Here is a 20,149-nt window from a genome sequence, read left to right as displayed (position 1 = left end):
CTACATAATGGATACTAGTAATTCACAAATAAAGACAATTCAATTGCAATACAATTCAGATTTATTCCTTGAATGACTTCACTGCATTTCCCAAAACTTTTAGATTATCTAAAATGATTTGAGAAGCAGATTGTCAAGGGGCCTCGAATGGCATAGTGGTCGAAAGCTCTCAAAGTTAAAGATTACTGCATTTTCACCTCTGTCTGTGTGGGTTCGATTTTCAGCTGCGGCCAATGTTGATAGGAGATAAATCTTGCCAGTAGATTATAGTGGATCAGTGTTCTTTCCGGGATTTTCTCCGGGTTCCTCATATATTGTACTAAACATGGAGATAAACCCTATAACACCATCAGATAGTCCAGGAAAAAAACCGAGGTACAGTAATCAGTTAGAGATCGCTTCTTTTGTTGGAGGTGACGGCGACGAGCAGGACGTATTTCCATCAATTTACATCCGACATCCAAACGTATTTTCTGATACAGACCGAGCATTCTTCAGGACGAAGAATAGTGGGTAAAAATCATATTCAAGTTCACAAATGAATTGTAAACTTCGTTGGTCAGAAAAAGAAAAGAGTTCATTGTGTAACAGGATAGACATAAATGGATCCCTGGTTCGAATGACAACACAGCACAATGTAACGAAACATGATAATTTATATAAAATGAACTAATCTATATATATATATATATATATGTGTGTGTGTGTGTGTATGTGTGTGTGTGTGTGTTAGTGTGTGAGTGTGTATAAAAGTTGTAAAATTAGTTCACTGCCAAACCCCACAGCTCTCCAGAATTATTGGGTTGGCCCTCACTTGTGTAGACAGTACACACACTTCATGTATAGACCATGCACACAAGTTTACAAGCTAGCGGTTTCGTCTTCGTATGGTCTTGCATCATCTTCCATATCGACAAACAGACTGCCAGACAGATATATTGAGATACCCGCACGCATATGCACCGACAGCACAAACTTTTCCTATTATAGGTTGGCCAACTTGTGTTGGCTACACCCTCAGTTATTGGATCCACCATTCGCACAGACTCACGGATAGACATACGTGCAGAGCTATATACAGCCCTATGCATCTATTGACAGCTTCAGACAGCCCATAACAGCTACGATAAAACCAAACTGGTCATAAAACCTGTTCCGGAATTAATATCTTTATATGTATGCTACAAAATGAAACTAATAGCAACATGCAATTCAGAAGTTCACAACGATTCAAACCTCCCTGGTAATAAAAGCATCTTTTCACGATACGACATTAAAAAAACGAATAGGCTTCACATTTCAAATACAATACAAATTGAACACGTACCCCTATGGCTGGAGAACACAAATGGATAGCGTCCACACAATTGACAAGCTCCATAGACCAGAGTGTCAGTTAGAAACGGAACATGCCATAAATCCACATGAAAATGAGTATTAGTTAGGTTAAAATAAACGTGCTTTCTGTGGTTTTAGTGAATCTTTCCGCAATCGTATCTACGACGAGATACATGTTAGTTCAGTTGGTTACCTATAAAACAAGTATTGACCCTAAGTAACGTTGTACGCATGTACGACGAAAATGTACATATTATTAGATTAAGTTGTTGGTTTTGTTGTCTCTCAAAGCATCTGAAGGAACATATTTGCATTTTGTGATCGTTTGTACGCTGTTGAATCTGAATTGTTTTAAGTACACTACTAATAAATATATTATCATATGTGCGAACCTGATGCATTTGCCAGCAGTTTAAAACATGTATGCATTGCTCCATGTACGGTATAAATATATGTATATTTTGTCGTTGAACAATGCTTGGTGGCTTCCGTACACTGATTTGTCAGCTGGACACCCTCGCGGAAGAAAGGCAGATCTCATGGGAGATGAAACTCTCATTAATCATTGTAATCGCTTTTTTAGGACAATATCGAAAATTCCTTGAGTTCATTACGGGAAAATCAAACGTATAGTTTGTAAATCTCTCTGTCTTCTGTGTATCTCTCTCTCCCTCTCTCAACATGAAGTCGTAAAAAAGCAAATCCATTCATTGACTAAGTTTGCAAATTATTCCATAGTAACTACATCGTATTCGAAACAAATGATATTTAGTTGCCAATCTCCATTTGTACCCTTATAACTTTAGGTAGGTTTGGAAGTATGATAATGTTGATTCCTGTTGAAAACAAAGACACAGTGGATAATGATATGCATGTATCTAACGATCATATGCTATTCTAAACCCCCTTTCATACACCGCGATCTGTAAATCGTCAGAACTGCTATGTTTTGCATTGACTTGCCCTGTTCGTAGCTTAGGTGACCATATATAATACTTTGTTCTATCTTAATTGTTTTGAACGATACATGTTTGCATCCTGCATGAGTCACAACTTAAGAAGCTTATCACTTATGTGGAATATGGGGAGGTCGTTCAATACCATTCTACCCCCATTGCGTGCTAACGAATTTGCAGCATATCGTTTTACCTTTATATCACTGAAACTACATTATTACCGGTTTCAATCAGTATAATTGGGCTTCGCTTTGGAACTGTTTTATGTAAAGTTTCTTCATATTTAAAGATGCTCTGTGTGCATGTGATAAAATGATGTGTGGGATTACGGTATTTATCTTACGAAGCGATCTTCTTGTCCTGCTTGCCAGAATTGTGTATATATTTGTCGTACATTGACGTTTTTGTATGTGTTGTTATTTAATATGTCGCCTTCGTGGATGTCTTCTGAACGAACAACACTATTGGCCTCTAGAATTATTATGCTCAGTTCTAATCTGAATATAAAAATATAACAAATCTTCAACAAATTAGTTTTGATTGCTCTCAACAACTACAATTATAAGTCGAATACAACTGCAACCGACACGGCTTCAGATCTGCCGTCGGAAATGTGTTGGCAGGAATGGGTCTCTGCAGATATTTGGAGTAATGAGAAAAAGAATTAATGTTGAATATGCATTATACTACGGCACACCAGGATCTTTGTTGTTTGCAGTTTGAGACGATCATTAAGCGAGAATATCCGCATTACGGTGAGATATGTTCCCTATTTATGGTACTTTGGTTGTTATTATCTAGGAGATTACCAACCTTGGTGGTATTACCCTGATCGAGTAAATAATAAAATAAGATATGAAATAATGGATTAAATAACACGGATATGTTCTAGAACAGCACGAGCCCCCGTATACAAAATATAACAATTTAATAAATTGCATAAACAAAATAAAATTGAACATGACAAATATATGATAATTCTTCTTTTGGAAATAGAACTAAAAAAATCATACGAAATTGAATTAGCATTTCTGCTTTTCTAAAAAAAAATACCAATTTCATCACATACTAAAGTGAATTAACAAACTCTTTAGCTCAGCATGCATGAATAACCTGGTTGCTTCCGGTTCTCACCAATTCAAAATTGATGACAAGTCAGAGTCGCCGTAGTGTTTTTCTTGTTTTCTCTTTATATGCTCATACTCTTCGGGTCACCAACCGTGCTTTGACTGTATGTCTTCTTTTCCCACCGTGTGATACACATATGGGGCTACTTTTATCTTCAAATAAATGAAATTTATCCTAAGTATTTGTCATTATTTTATTTTTGGCGTCGAACTTTATTTCCATTCCCGTTATGTCAGATGCCGTCTTATCGTAATTCATCAGAGTAAGGCCAATGCGATCCGTTCTCAGCCTATCAACTGATATACACATCATCTCCTCATTACCAAACATGGAATGTCTGTGGCAACTGCTAGAAACGTCTAGTTACACTATGACATCACTATTTTAGCATACAAGATCGATATCATTTAAGACATATATTCAAGCAATCTCGGCATGAAACTTACTAAGAACGCATTCATATCAATATAATAGTGAATGACATTTTATAATACATGAGTTATATAACATTAAAGACGAATGAATACCATCTTACCATGGGAGCTCAATGAAAATTAAAGTATGAATTTTTAAACTAATGAATGCATCACATAATTACAGTCATTTTGATTAACGTTATCCTAGAGATTCCTAAGTAAAAAATAATAAATGCCATCAAACAGTGAGTGATTAAGCATTGCAATCTTCCGATATATTGCGAGCATAGCCCTTATGTCAATCTGTATTGTTACCTGTCAAGCTAACCACCACAAATCTGCTGCGATATAACATTTACAAATAGTTTACATCAAGACAATACGGTATCTAATAATTCGTTCAATTACTCAAGTGGGATTTTTATATTCTCGACAACAGTTTTTATTCCATTATATTCACAAGTTTAAACTGAATATAGATATCGACAGAACTTTACCAATCAGTACTGTATCTCTCAAATGCACGTGCAATGTAATGTCATCTGAGTACTCATGACCGTAAAATGCGTGAACTGTCACTGGGAGTATGACAATATATATTCAAAGGACAATCACGTATGCATATACACATATGTTTCACACAGGGGTAACCTTCGTACGACATTACATTAAGAAGTTTCGTTTATACATCATTAATACAGCTGGAGATATGCCAGTACGACTAAACGTTTACACTGTGTTAACCTGTAAATAATACAATAGTTGGAGTTAGAAGAGTTGGTAGATGTGTCATGAAGGGAATTTTCTCATTACTATTTATGAAATTATATTTTCTCATATACGTATTATGTTTCAAAACATTATTATCGGATGATGATTTATGGACATGTACTCTTCATCGTGACCAGACTTTGGTGGCGGACACAATCAGATCGATAGAAAGGTGACAATTTTACTCCTTTACGGTATTGTCACTCTACCGATGATATGATTTCACACCGCTGATGATACAGAGAGAGAGAGAGAGAGACAGAGAGAGAGAAGTTCGTGTGCGTATTGAAAAGAAAACGGTAACTATCATCATGAAGCCCAACGGAAAACTGTTTTATTGAAAATAAATAATGTTTGCAATAGAGAGTCACAGTCCGAGTATTGAAATGCATGTACATAATGTGTTACATTTTAGATTTTAAAAATATATATCATATCACAATTTTCCTTCAAGTGTACTAATTTCATGAAATTCACTAACGTATCTGATAGAATATAATATAACTGATACAATATTGAAAATATTAAGGATTTAGCATGATTGGATATTCAATATTTCTTACCAAAACCACGATAATGTCTTTAGGGAAGCAGTTTACTTAATACTTGACCTGAAATACCAAAATACTATGTTATGGAACTTTTAAAAAAAGTTTATTTCAAAATTAGTTATTGCTAAGCATGCAGTTGTAAGGAATACAATCATCACTAAGCCCATCCACCAGGTTGGCGCACGACTTTAGTCGCTGCTTAAATATAATTCTTGAAATTGGAGAACATCACTCGCATCCAAAAAGGCCATCACATCGAGTGGTGAACTTAACATAAGCTTCACTGTTAAGTACAATTATGGGACACAATTAGTTTAATGTGAACTGCATGAAGAAACTTTACGAGGACGTACCACTCGATACAGCCATAAACGTTTAAAGTACATGCTGAAGGATGCGAGGAATTTTAATCACGTTATAATGATATACATGTGTTACCTAATACGTTATTGTATACATATTGTACAGATATCTGATATGTTTACATTTTATGTATTATTGTTTTTGTAATTAAACTTTACATTTGTTTAGAATGATTTGTCTTCCATTATTGTGCAACTCATTTTATCATTTTCAAAACTTAAATTTTAGTTTGCACTATGTAGACTCTTTTGTGCTGAGGTGATGCAAACTAATACTACTACTACTACTTCTACTACACACACACACACACACAAACACACACACACACACACACACACACACACACACACACACACACACACACACACACACACACGCACGCCCACTGACAACGGGAGGCACCCGCTCGTATAGTTTTGAGAAGATCTTGGCATGAAACAGCCTGGGTTCGAACCCACGACCGTCAGAGTCCGCTGAAGGTGCTCTAACCACCAGGACACCAGATTGGTCTCATAGGGATATATAATGTATTATGACTGTATAGGGGCAAGGGGAATTTAAGATAGGGATAATGAATGGCAATGGAATATGACTGTCTAGCTACGAATGTAATTTAAGATGAGGAACAAAGGACCTTCACGTTGGGGACAATGTGTCATTAACATGGGAATATTGGGCCTGAATAGGACGAAAAATTATGTCGTGATAATTTTTGAAAGCAGAAATAAGATAGTATCTCTCTCTCTCTCTCTCTCTCTCTCTCTCTCTCTCTCTCTCTCTCTCACACACACACACACATACACACACACAAATTATCAGTCTTAATCTCTCTCTACGTCGTAATAAGTTCGATTAAAATGATAATGGTACTTGTTCCGTTTGAAAATGCCTATCCAAAAATGTGATCATAAGTTTCCAGAATTATGTGATCTTTTCTGTTTGTTTTGTATTTGCTTTTAAAAAAAAAAAAAAAACTTACACCCTTGCATACTACAAATCAATATGTCGTTGGCTAAAACAAATCTTGAGTTGACGAGCTTGTCCAATTCAGATATACTAGCTTTATCCTTTTTTCCCGCCCTTAGATTTTTGAAAACTATGCAAGATCATTTGTAGCGTGTGCTGCGAGAAACGTGACATCTCTCAAATCTGGCATACATTTACGCAAATTTAAGCAGTCAGTCGACAATAAATATCACACTACCATTGTATGAAATTGATGACTGAATGAAACCAATGCACATATTTCACATATAATGTATGTTTCTCCTAGTTATATTTGTCCTGTAATATGGCAAAAAATAGCAGAACCAAAAATGGTCTGCATTGTTTCTGTGTTGCTTCTTTAACATTTTATCTTTGTATCTGATATGCATTGCCAAGTTTGTCTGCCAATCTCACAAAACACAAGACTCCAAAACTTACTGTAACTTAATACAGTAAGACTAGTGGGCCTTCAGACCTACGTAGTTATGCAACACAATATAAATCCATAGTAATTATTGTATATCTACAACATAAATATTGTTACTTTTTCAGCGACACAAAAGCAAGAGCCAGTCAAACATCATACAGCGCTACCAAATTATATCAGATCACTTATCATAGCCACATCTGGGCCTGGTAAGACGCAAGTATTACCTCATATGATATAGATGTCTACGATGGTATTAGTTCTATTTAGTGACACCATCCCTAGATGATCAACGATGTCACGATGTGCTTAAAGATTTACATAAATGCATAATGGTTGCACAAGGATGCTAATAATACTATTGATTTTAAGATCGATATTGATGAAGTCCCATCTGTAAATAATCTGAATGGATTTATTTATAATCTCGCAGCATGCGATAACGTGATGCTCGACAAGCAATACAGCTTGGATATTTTCTCCAAGCAGACACAAAAACATTGATGTTATATACCTTACACAGCGAATTACACAAAAACACTAAACTAATTATAGATAACTGTCATATCATATTTGTGTTTAATGGAGGCGATACACATGCTCTACTACGAAACATTGATTATAATTGGTTATCCGGGAATATGGATATAATCAAGTTGAAAAGCTTCTTTTCACGTGCAATAGCAACCCCACATGGATTTATGACGATACATGTACCTGAATGTCGCTCCCAATATCGGTTAGGTATTGATACAAGTTTCAGTTGAGAGACAGCAGCAGGAAAGGTGAGTACAAATATTGGGTTAGCCGGTGTGTAAACAAAAACGAAAACACAAACTCCAAAAATGTTCTAACGCAGTTAAAACATTCTCGGTAGGTTAGAGGCTTCGTTTTGGCGTAATTGAACATGCAATTTCATTTTCGTAGGAAGTTTTATTTTCGCGGATGGACCACCGACTCTTTGTAGGGTCCACCATTCCTGATGCCTCTTCAAATATAATAGCTCCATGTTAAAAAGAAAGCTTTATTATATTAATGTTTACTTTTGTTTATGGGGGATTGTTATGCATATGTAATATAATTTATATTTGATTTGATTTAATTGTTTGTACATTTTAAATTGTTTTTATTCTATTACATGATATTGTAATGTAACTTTATTTACTGGATTTGTCATTATCTAGAAATTCAGTTCGATCTGACTGCATTTTCTTACAACAAGTAAAAAATGAAACTTTGTTTATAATGCTGACCTAGTTCCTGACTTTGATTCAGAACCAGCGATAGTTGTAGAAAACAACTTTTATTTTCGTCCTCGAGGTAACAGTCATAAAGTGAAATCGAGGCCATAATTGGAGTATGTGACAAATAACAATGCATCAATCAGGTATATGCAAAGGATTGACAAACATCCGTGCATCTGTTTTGCGATGTAACAATATTTGTTATTGGTGTTTTGTGAAAGAAGAGTCAGTAGTGTCATGGCACTTGTGAAGATAAAGAGTTGTATGTTGCAACCAGTTTTTGGACTCATTATTGTATCTTTCTTCAAATTATTCGAATTCCGAGAGAATCATTTTTTGTGGTCTCAACTGATTCTTGAAAAAGGACAGTTATCAAAATTTATATATAATTCAAAAGAAAGAATTCTATTTTATATGATTCAACAAGAGACTGTGCAGCACTTCACCGACGATTAATGACGTCATCGTCTTGCATTTTGGATTTCGTCAGGACTTCAACACATGCAATTTGATTAAAAGACATTTTTTTTTTTTTTTAACTCCGGGGCTATTTTTCGATTTGATCTTAAAACCGTATGTTCTTTTTATTTCGATTTTCTCTTCATATCATAGGGTAATAATTTTTTTCTTAAATTTTACAATGCTTTTTGTTTTCACTTTCCGTATTAATCAGAATTGACTTCGAGAGTCTAATTTTATTTTGTAAAATGTTCCAGATTAATAACAATATTAGCCTTCAAATGAATTATATCGAAACAGTATCTCACTATAATTACGTTTTCAATGTTTAGATGTTGGCGTTTCGCAAGAAAAGCAATTTGGTTTGGTCTCTTGTTTAACGTATTTCCGATCTTTATGTTTTTATACTAAATGAAATTTTCTCCCGTCCTAAGGTTTACATTGATACAATTTGAGACGAGATTTCACATGCAATGAATTATATGGCCTGTCTAAGCCAGTCAGAACACCAATTGTTTCTACCAGTGTATTATTATTCGTCAAAAGGACGTTACGGGTATATTGGGTTCCGATTTCACCAACTAGTACGATCAAGAATGCATAGTTATATAGATAACCAATGGCATGGGATATCTCTAAACCACAGCAATTTGTATCAAGTTATATCAGTTAATATTTGTTAAATTCGATGATAATTAAACCATATCTAATAATAATAGCTTATGTCATTAGGATGCAATGAGTCCTGGAGAGGATTGCATAAGTCATTCACAGAAAATTATTTCGCTACAGCTGAAATTTAAAATTGTCATCACTTCATCAATGTTTAAAATATAGACAAGCCTCACTTCATCGTGATGTCTTAAAGTATTAATATTGAAGCAATCACCCAGGAGATCTTACAAAAGAATCATCAAAAGCTATAGGATAATATTTTGATTATATGATGGTACTGAGTGTTTGCATAAACTAATGCTTCACTATATTATTGTGATTAAAAAGGCAAATAAATTAAGCGCTGCTATTATTATTATTATTTTCAGTAGTAGTAGGAATAGTAGTGGCATTATTTTACATGATGATTACGCTAGAAACGTTGAACGTCCGATACATGAAGAAAAATACCACAAACAAATTTCTAAACTCTAATTCAATCTTATTCAGGATCAGACTAGTCGACAGTGCATCTAAGAGTACATGCGGCTCTTCGCATAATCAAATAGCATATTTTGAACTATGCCATAAGGACCTCATCTAATAGCGTATTTTTAACTTTGCCATAAGGACATCGTCTAACAGTATCTTTACAACTATGCAGGATATCGTCATACAAGTAACAGTGTTCAAGAGTTGACTATATTGTATCCAGAAATAGCACTTTTTTCGAATTATTTCTTTCAACAATTTTAAAGGGTATGAATGTTTTTTTATCGTCTATTTACATTAAAATATATTGGTAAAAATCAGATTAAAATATTCATACTAATGTTCATTGCATAGGAATTTTGAATTTCCTTTCTTAAGTTATGAATGTCACTATTTATGCGCAAAAAAGGATTGAATCTGACCTTCGCTGCTTACGAAATGACCACATGGCAAATGTTGTCGAATAGACATTCTAAAACCTTGATTGATCACGTTGCGTCATAATGAGGTATTGAATTATCATTATAGATTTTACGTCGACGCAAGTCATCCTTATCAACAAGCAATACACTCGCAATCCTTCCAGTATATAAATGCAGCCATGTGGAACGCGTGCAACGTTACAAACTTACCAAATTAATACAAATCACGAAAATGAAGGAAAAAAATCATTTTTCGTAATGAAACTAAATTCAGAAACTAATTGGGATTCAGGAGTTGAATTCAGCATATCACAGGTACTATGCAGCCTTATCGACTCACGATGGAGTATATTCATTATTTGTTCATAATAACAACATTGTATTTTCATTATATGTTCAAAGGTCTTATCGTGGGCCATTTGCGAATGTTCTCCTGTGTTTTGTGAATATTGTCATTATAATATTATTATAAAGCATGTGCTATCTAATTATCATTCCTAAATCAAAGAAAATAGCATAGTAAGCAATATAAAATAATACTCACCTTGATGGAGGCATCCATAAATACTTTAATAGTTAAATTTGTAAGATGTATATTGATGGCCATATCAAAATAATATATAGTCGTATACTAAGGTGATGTACCAAGGTTGTTTTTTCCTTTAAAAATAAGGCAAATAATGCAGTAGAAAAAAACAAATTAATCATATCGAAATTTCCAGTTTTTTTTTACACACACACACACACACACACACACACACACACACACACACACACACTTTTATCTCTCTCTACCTGCTATATTTTTTACAACAATCTGTATAATATGTGTATGCTTGAAACATCTTAATCTGTAAGTTTGCGCTTATATCCCTTTATTTGTTGGTTCCTGTCACTATAAACTGTATAGTACATGTTTGCTTACACTATCTTATATATGCATTTAATTTTTATTTCCCTTTTCAATATGTATTTTATTACTATAAACTTTATAATACATGTTTGTTTAAAACGTGTTAATCGAGATGATTTAAATTATCTCTTCTTTCCTGCTGTATTATATTACCATAATCGTTATAAGATGTGATTTCTTAGACATAATAATCTGGAAGATTACATTTATCTCCTTTTCCTGCTTTATTAAATGCTATGATGTGTTTTCTACCTTTTTGCTTAGAATATCTTAATCTAGAAATGTAATGTATCTCCCTTTTCTTACGTTAGCTTATTTCTATAAATTGTATAGAACGGGTTTTAATTGAACATCTTAATCATTAAGAATACATTTATATCCCATTTCCTGCTATAACTTATTACTAAAAACTGTACAATATTTGTTTCCTTAGAACATCTTAATCGAGAAGGTTAATTTGATTTTCCGATCCCTGCTCTATTTTCTTCCTATAAACCGTAATGTAAGTGTTTGCTTAAGACATCTTAATATGTAAGTCTGCATGTATTTCCCTTTTCCTCTTGTATTTTCTAAATATAAACAGAAAAGTACGTCTTCGCTTAGAACATACGCTTAAATTAATCACTTTTTTATAGCTGTAATTTATTGCTATAAAATATATTTTTAAGTATTTGTTTTTTCTGCTGTATTGTACACGTATATAATGTATAGTAAATGTATGCTTAGGATAACTTAACCATTAATATTTAGGTTAACTCCATATTCGAACTGAAGTTTATAAGTATAATCTGTATATTACTTGTTTGTTTAGAAAATGTTAATCTATAATATTTACCGTATCTCCAAATTTCTCGAGTATCGTATTGTTATAGACTGTATAGTATGTATTTTCTTAGATCATCTTATGCGACATGTTAAATTGTTTCTCCCTTTCGCTCCGTATGTTATTGATATAAACTGTATATTACGTCTTTGCATAGAACGACTTAATATATATATATAAGATTCAGTTCCTTTCCCTTTCCATGATGTATGTTATTGATATAAAGTGTATAGTAAGTGTTTCCTTAGAACATTTTGACAAACACCATTACATATCTCTCCCATTTCCTGCTGTAACTTACTTCTATAGTCTGAATTGTATTTGTTTCCTTCGAACATATTAATCTATAATTTTAATTTAATTTCAATTTCCCTGCTGTATTCTATCGCTTTAAACTGAATAGCACGTGTTTGCTTCGACCATCGTATTATATGCGATTACACTTGTATCCATTTACTATAAACTGTATAGTACGTGTTTGTATAGAACATCTTACTCTATATAATTAAGTTTATGTCCCTTGTACTGATGTAGTTAGTTAATTAAGTGTATATTGTATGTGTTTGAGTAGAACACCTTAATCTATATCTTACATTTTTCTCCCTTTTACTGCATTAGATTAATGCTCAAAACTGTATAGTACGTTTTTATATTGAATATATGAACCGATAAAATTTCATTTATCTCCCTTTTCCTACTGTGTCATATTACATAAAAATATGTGTTAATTTAGAACATCGTGTTCAAGATGACTATGTAGGTTTCATTGTATGTGCCTTTCCCTGCTGTAGTTTATTCATAAAAATTGTATAGTACGTGATTCCTAAGATTCCTATTGTATTGCTATAAACTGAATGTGAAGTGTTTGCATAGAATATCCTAATATGCAAGGTTAATTTTTTCACCATTTTCCTGCTGTATGTTAGCACCGTGACCTGAATATTACGCCTTTGCTTAGAACATCTTCATATATACGATTAAGTTTGTCTCCTTTCCCAAGCTGTAGTTTGTTACAATAAACTGTAAAATACGTGTTTCTAAGAAATTTAATGTATGAGTTTAATGAATCTCCCTTTTCCTGCTATATTTTAGAAATATAAACTGTATAGTACGTGTTTCCATATAACATCTTAATCTATCGGTGTTTTTATCTATTTCACTGCTACATTGTATTGTTAGAATATGCAATTTATCTCCCATTTCCTGCCGTGACTTATTAGTATAGACTGTATAGCACGTGCTTTTATAGAACATGTTAATCTCAAAGATTATCTTTATCTCCCTTTTGCTGATGTATCTTATTACTATATAGTGTTTAGTTACGTGCTAATTTATAACAGCACAATCTTTATGTTAAAATTTATCTCTCTTTACATATTTTAAAAATAAATATATAAATTGTATAGTGCTTGTTTTATAAAACATCTTAATATATAAGATTTAGTTTGGCTTCCTTTTCCAAATGTAGCTTATAATTGTAAAATGTAAAGTACGTGTTTGATTAGAAAATCTTAATCTATAATATTAAATGTATATTTCATGCTGTAACTTATTGCAATAAACTCTATAGTCCGTGAGTCATTAGAACAACTTAATATATAAGTTTAATATTATCTCCCTTTCCCTGCCGTTGTTTATGGCTTGTATCTGTATCGTACCTGTTTGTTTAGAACGTTTTAATATATACGAATAAATTTATCTTCCTTCCCAGGCTATAATGTATTGATTTAAATTGAATAGTAAGTGTTTTCATAAAACATCATAATTAGTTAGTTTAATTCTATCTCCCATTTCATGCTGTATTTTATGACCATAAACTGTATATTACATGTTTCCCTAGAACGTATTAATCTATATTTATAATGTTGTCTTCTTTTTCTTCAGTCAGCTTTTTACTGTACAATGTGTAATACGTGTTTTACATAAAATCCCAATCAATAAGATATAATGTATGTGCGTTTTCCTACTTATTTTGTTTGTATGATCTATATAGTACGTGCTTGCATAAAACATTTTACCTATAATATCGAGTGTCTCTCCCATTTTCTGCTGCATCGTATTAAAAGAGTCTGTATGATTCGTGTTTTCTTCGACCATTTTAATCTACACTTTAATTTTTCTCTCCCTTTCCCTGTTGTATTTTTTGCTCTAAACTGTATATCACGTATTTGCATAGAACGACTTGACATATACGATTCATTTTATGTCCCTTCAAATTCGTTTCTGAATGAACTAAAACAGAATTTTCATGGACTGGCACATAACAGCTGCTTTGACACATTCCGCGTTGATACAATGTTTCGGATTTAGGCTAGCTACAGTATATAACAGACGCAAAATAAGGTCCTTACAAATAACATACAAGTGACAAGTCATATAGTCTCTTCTTTATCTGGAGATAAGAATGCCAAAATAAAAAATAATTACAGCTTTGCATCCTGAATTTCCTGAGAAAAAAAAAGTATTTTCTTAATTCTTAATATATAGGATTCAATTTATCTGCCTTTCATAACAGTAATGTACTGAAACAAATTATGTAGTAAGTATTTACTTAGAAAATCTTAATCTATGATATCATATTTTCTCCCTTTTCCTGCTTTATCTTATTAACATAAACTGCACAGTTCGTATCGTGGCTTTAATACCTTGTTGAAGAAGATGGATCTGGCTTGGAAAGGAAATATCGGAATTTTCAGTAAATATTTGCTGTAAAATTTGTAAGTTAGCTTGCGGAAGAGCATTTGCTGTGGATAAATATGATTTCTTTCTCGTCACTCATAGTTTTGATAAAGACAATACTCTTATCTTACTGACTGAGATTACGGAAACGTTGTCGTAATTAATATCAGTGACATTATGAGTTTATGATTTTAATATGGATCGGGGAGATAGCAACATGAGAGGCGGTGTTGATGGTGGTAAATCATAACGAATGCGACATCATTACAGACTAGAAATGTTGGCAGAAATAATATGAATGCGCTGAAAGAAATTTCATTAAACTGCCGTGAAACCATTGAGCACCATTTACATAATGGCGACCAATACTCTTCCTCTATATTTATTACACACCTTCAAGATATTTAATGAACATAGCTTACTCTTCCGAGATATGGTGCTTCTTTTATACTCGTCCGGGATATACATACTATACGGAATACTCTTCCGATGTATCGGTACATCTATAATACTCTTCCTAGTTACCCAATATATATTGACTTCTCTTCTGAGATATACCGTATATCTGAAATGCTCTTACAAGAACATCGGTAATACTATTCCGAGTCATACAATACACTTGGAAAAATACAGAGTACAAACATGGAAATGATATATGCCCATAGTGCGTAACACATTTACAAAAACTATAAGGCACGTCGTATAATGGTGTTACATGGGTTATATAAATGCCCAGTATCCAAAATATGATGATGATTATTGTTGTTATTATTATTATTATTATTATTATTATTATTATTATTTTTATTGTTATCAATCCAATGTGTGTATATGAATAAAGGGTTGAATACGGACTCTTACCAAATGACTACACTTCATGTAGATTGATAAAGTATTAGATGGTTCATTCTTTGTCGGGTTCACATGTTATGTATCCAAGTATTAACAAGTAATTTGAACAGAAAATTTCCAATTATATGACACTAGTTTTATGAATCAAACATTGTAAGAAGAAAGGAAACGCTATGTTTGTTTAAAGCTACTCTAAAACCTTTCTTCGCTCAAAATAAAGGAATCCGAATTTATTGTAGATAATTAGGAACCATTCATATCGATATGTGTTTTGTCAACTGCTTATGATTCAGCCTAGAAAATCATTATCAAATTATATTAAAATAATACTAAACACATGAGTGTGCTACAGGTTGGTGTTTTTCTAGTATCAGTTGCTTTGCCATGTTCTGAGAAGTTTCTTCCAATAAAAGTACTTTTATTGAGAGAATAGAATGTGGCTTTATTAATATTCCTATCCATTGTGATAATTTGAAACCAGACTTAGTCGTTGTGTTTGCAGAAGAGGTGACTTCAAAGCCCAATAAGAATATTAATTTATGACTAGGTAAATATGAAGCAGGGGGCCTGTCTGTATCAAACAGTTGATCCAATTTAAGTTGAAATCACTGGTTCATGAACAGCTTGTGCAGTGACTAGGGCTGTAGCACAGACAGTTGGAGATAATGTTGTTAATCAGGAATGTTTTCATTTCGCTGACGCATTTATCGGTCCGACTCTTGATCATGTTTAGGGTATAAATCTAAGTCATCCTCTTTTTAGTACAATTTTAATAAGGTGATAAAAGATCGCTCACTGTGGAAGCAAAAGGATATCCTGAGATATCCTGAGATTTCATATTTGCTTCGCATGGATATTAACGACAAGTGTGAAATCATTTACATGGATCAAAAATGAAAGACAGCGTTTCTGCGCATTTGCATCTTAACACACATGTGAATGGTCTGGATAACCCATTTAAAAGATACCTAAAGCTATATGCAACCAATTACAACATTTGATAACCATTTATGAAAATGTGGTTAGACCGTATCGGTTCATTGCCTGTAACCAAAATCAGATGACAAGTACACGTTGTATATAATATGTTGTTCCGAAAGATTTCCATAGGCTATACATTTGTATGAATATTAAAACTGCAAATATTGTACATATTTATTTTTTTAAGTTGTTTTTAACAAATTTCTCTCTTTCTAAGCAGTATGATCATAGGTCTATTTCATATCCGGATATTCTTTGCAAGTTATGGATGATTTAGACAACCAACCGTTTAATTCTTCTTCCTATCAACCTCATTTTCAAGGGGGTTAGGTAACTGTACTTCAAATTTTGAAAATATATCTTAAGTATAAGATATTGTCTTGATGCCGGGAAGAAGTGGAACGAGGTTGTTTCTTGCTGTTTCATGTTAGTGAATCAGTTCCAAGATCTTAAGATTTTACTCAATTTCAACAAGTAATTTGACTTACTGTCCTTGACGTTTTTGAAGTTATTTAAATAGAAACGTGTTTCTGACTAAGTTTCAGAATTTAATATTATTGACTTTGTTGGAAATGAGGGATTTATATATGAATACAAAGAAAATGAGTTTTCTGCTGAGTGATATAATTTTGGCTCTCGTGTTCATACATCGGGTTAATCTTCATATTAAGTAGTATGGCCCTTATAAAGTTAAACATTTAACACTAATTCAGGCGAAACTAACACATCTTTTACATACAAATATGTTAATGGAGTATGAAGATAAAGGTAACACTTTTAATCCATCAATACATTTTGTGTACATATGCCACACGTAAAGATTTAGCGGTTGCGTGAAATCAGACCGTACTGATTATGGTCTAACCAATGCTCGGAACTCAGAAATATTAAACAATCTAGACCAGGATCTGTGGCAATCGAGACCACAAGAGGAGAGAGATCTAGTTATTAAGTGAAAATGATCTATTGTTTCCAGATGTTACAACACAAGCAAGTAGCATATATAATAATAATAATAATATTTCAGATTCTTCACTTGTGAAACAAAAGTATTTAGACGATCCATGACGTCATCGTTAAACATATCAGATGGAACGATCATTGGGAACCATTCAGAAATTCTAAGACCGACTCAGTGATGAAATATAACAATCAAATTAGCATGAATTTAATTCTGCAGTGTTGTGTCACATTGTTGGACATCTGTTTTAATACGCTCGCCTCAACTATAAGGGAGTTAAGGTCAAGGCTGAATAAAGTTGCATCTTAGGGTATTTTATAAGTGGGGTTTACCTGAGTAATAGTTATTGATTTATTCATTATTAGTTCTAGCTGACTCACTTAATTGCGTTCTGTTTATTTATGGAAGTATTTTACCTGTTTACAGTTATAAGTTTTTCATAAATTAGAGGATTAAGAAACGTTTTTCTGTGAATTCATTTAATGGCATATTTTCCAAAGGTAACATACCTGATTTTGAAACAAATCTATGAGCTATTGCATATATAGCAGTATACGGGGAATGGTTGAATGGATGAATCCATCTTTTGTTGTTTCTTTAAAATGATAATTTTCACCGTTGATTCTTTTCCAAAGCATAATCAATCGGTGTACACATATTTATATTATCATCTAACTGAATACAATGGTCAATTTAAAAAGAAGTTATTTAGCTTTTCTTTTGAACTTAAAGTTTGAAATTTGACAATGTCGAATCTGGGGACAGACCCAGTTCACGGTATCACATGAGCTGTCTTATATTTCCACTGAACAATACGGTGCAATTTACAGTAGTTCTTGTACGATTTGCTAATTGCATTAAGTAGTAAAAATGTACGAGAATCATTACATAAGTGTAGAAATTAATAACTTTGCTTCACCCTGCACAAAACCCTTAATTCTTATTTAGTAGATTTTCATGGACATTTTAATCAATATCATCATTAATTCGGATACGAGCTGAGATAGACACTAGGATGACCAGATGTAATTCTAACAAATGAAATTTGTTTTACCAGAAAAATATGACATTATTGGCGATGTTTAAAATACAATTAATGCATCGTTAGCTGTGATAATGTATAACGTGTTAACAAATAGTCATACTTTAGTTCTATATAGCTGAGACAAATTAATACAAGCAGATGTTATAAGAAATTTGCAAAAATACTTGAAATATTTAGAGTTAATTAAAAGTTTTTCTATAAGTATTTGTTTTTCTATATTGTACAAACGTGCAATAGTATTATATTTGTAAACAAAACGCATTGAATATGCATGCAGACCATACAAATGATTAATTAGACTTAAGACTTTGCTTTACAAAATGAAAAAAATATATATATTCGTCAATCTCCGTAAACAATCAGTAGTTTCCGTGTAACAAAACCGGATATGACGTACATTTATCCCTTCTATTAAACCTAGCAATTCAAAAGCTTAATTTGCCCACGTGAATGTCTATGTGATATAGCGTACGATCGAGCTTTTGAGCAGCACATATGGTGCACAATTGTGTACGGATGTAACCAAAAGATTGATGATGGAAAAAATCGTTCTTTTTTTTCTCGAAAAAACATCTTTGCCGCAACAATTGTATATAATATTTGGGATCGAACAGGGGAGGGATGGAAAAATTGTATTATTTATGCCGGATTATAGTGAATATGGCCTAAAGACTATTCGGCCCAACTCGAAATACAATTCGGCTAAACTTAACAATTGTTTGTACGTTCTTCTTCTTCAACACAAAGGTAGATGCTATGTAAGAGAGGTTTTAGGGAGAAAAAACTAAATTTAAATCAACTTTTTGATATTCGTAGAAAGAAAATGATCATAGTTCGTAATATAAATATTTATGAGAGAAGACAACAACTGACATATCGTGCTTGTTCTAATTATAATATGTATATACATTGTTTTGCTAACAAATATATGCATCTACACAACGACAATCACAAGTCTTCCGGTCAAATTATCAATAATCATTTATAAAATAAAAATCCGTGACAGATAACATTCTACATAATACGTATACATTTTTCCAATGGTAGTGTAGATTAGATATTTTAACAAATATACTTAATTTTAGGCTTCACGTTTTGACACAGCTGCACACAATACATACTAAATTACACATGAGAGATAGAGAGAGAATAGTGTTGAGCATTTTCTCAGTATTTAATTGCTGCAATATGAAGCTCTTACCAGTCAATTGTATTGTTTGTTTTTATTTTTCAAGTTGTGTCAGTGCTTGCGCTCGTAAATTCAAAGCTTGTCATTACTGGTCAATATCGTCAATACTATTTGCTCCATTATTCCGTACAAATTAGAAAGGAAATACTTTTGCGTTTAATTTGTGCCCGTCCCCCCCACACACACAAACACACAAGCAAACATACTCACTGTACAAAATACATTGTCCTCAATGAAAGTAAACTGAAAGAAATAACCTTGCATTGTTTTCATATATTCCTTCTTTTTTCATCATGCGCAAATTATTTTAAAAGAATATATATCCAAGAAATCCGTAACTGTAGTGGATGCCAGCTTTCGTATTCATCCTGGAGTGCGAATCGCTTATGTCAAATAACAAAATCGCAATTGATATGAAATTATCACCCGATCGCTTGAAGGCACGTAGCAGCAGGGGGGGCGAATCGGACATTTTGTCCAATCGTTATTTTGCTTAAT

The sequence above is a fragment of the Sinohyriopsis cumingii genome, unplaced genomic scaffold, assembly GCF_028554795.1.
Source record: "Sinohyriopsis cumingii isolate HCF-2022 unplaced genomic scaffold, ASM2855479v2 utg000160l, whole genome shotgun sequence".
NCBI lineage: Eukaryota > Metazoa > Mollusca > Bivalvia > Unionida > Unionidae > Sinohyriopsis > Sinohyriopsis cumingii.
This window is presented reverse-complemented; position numbering follows the sequence as displayed.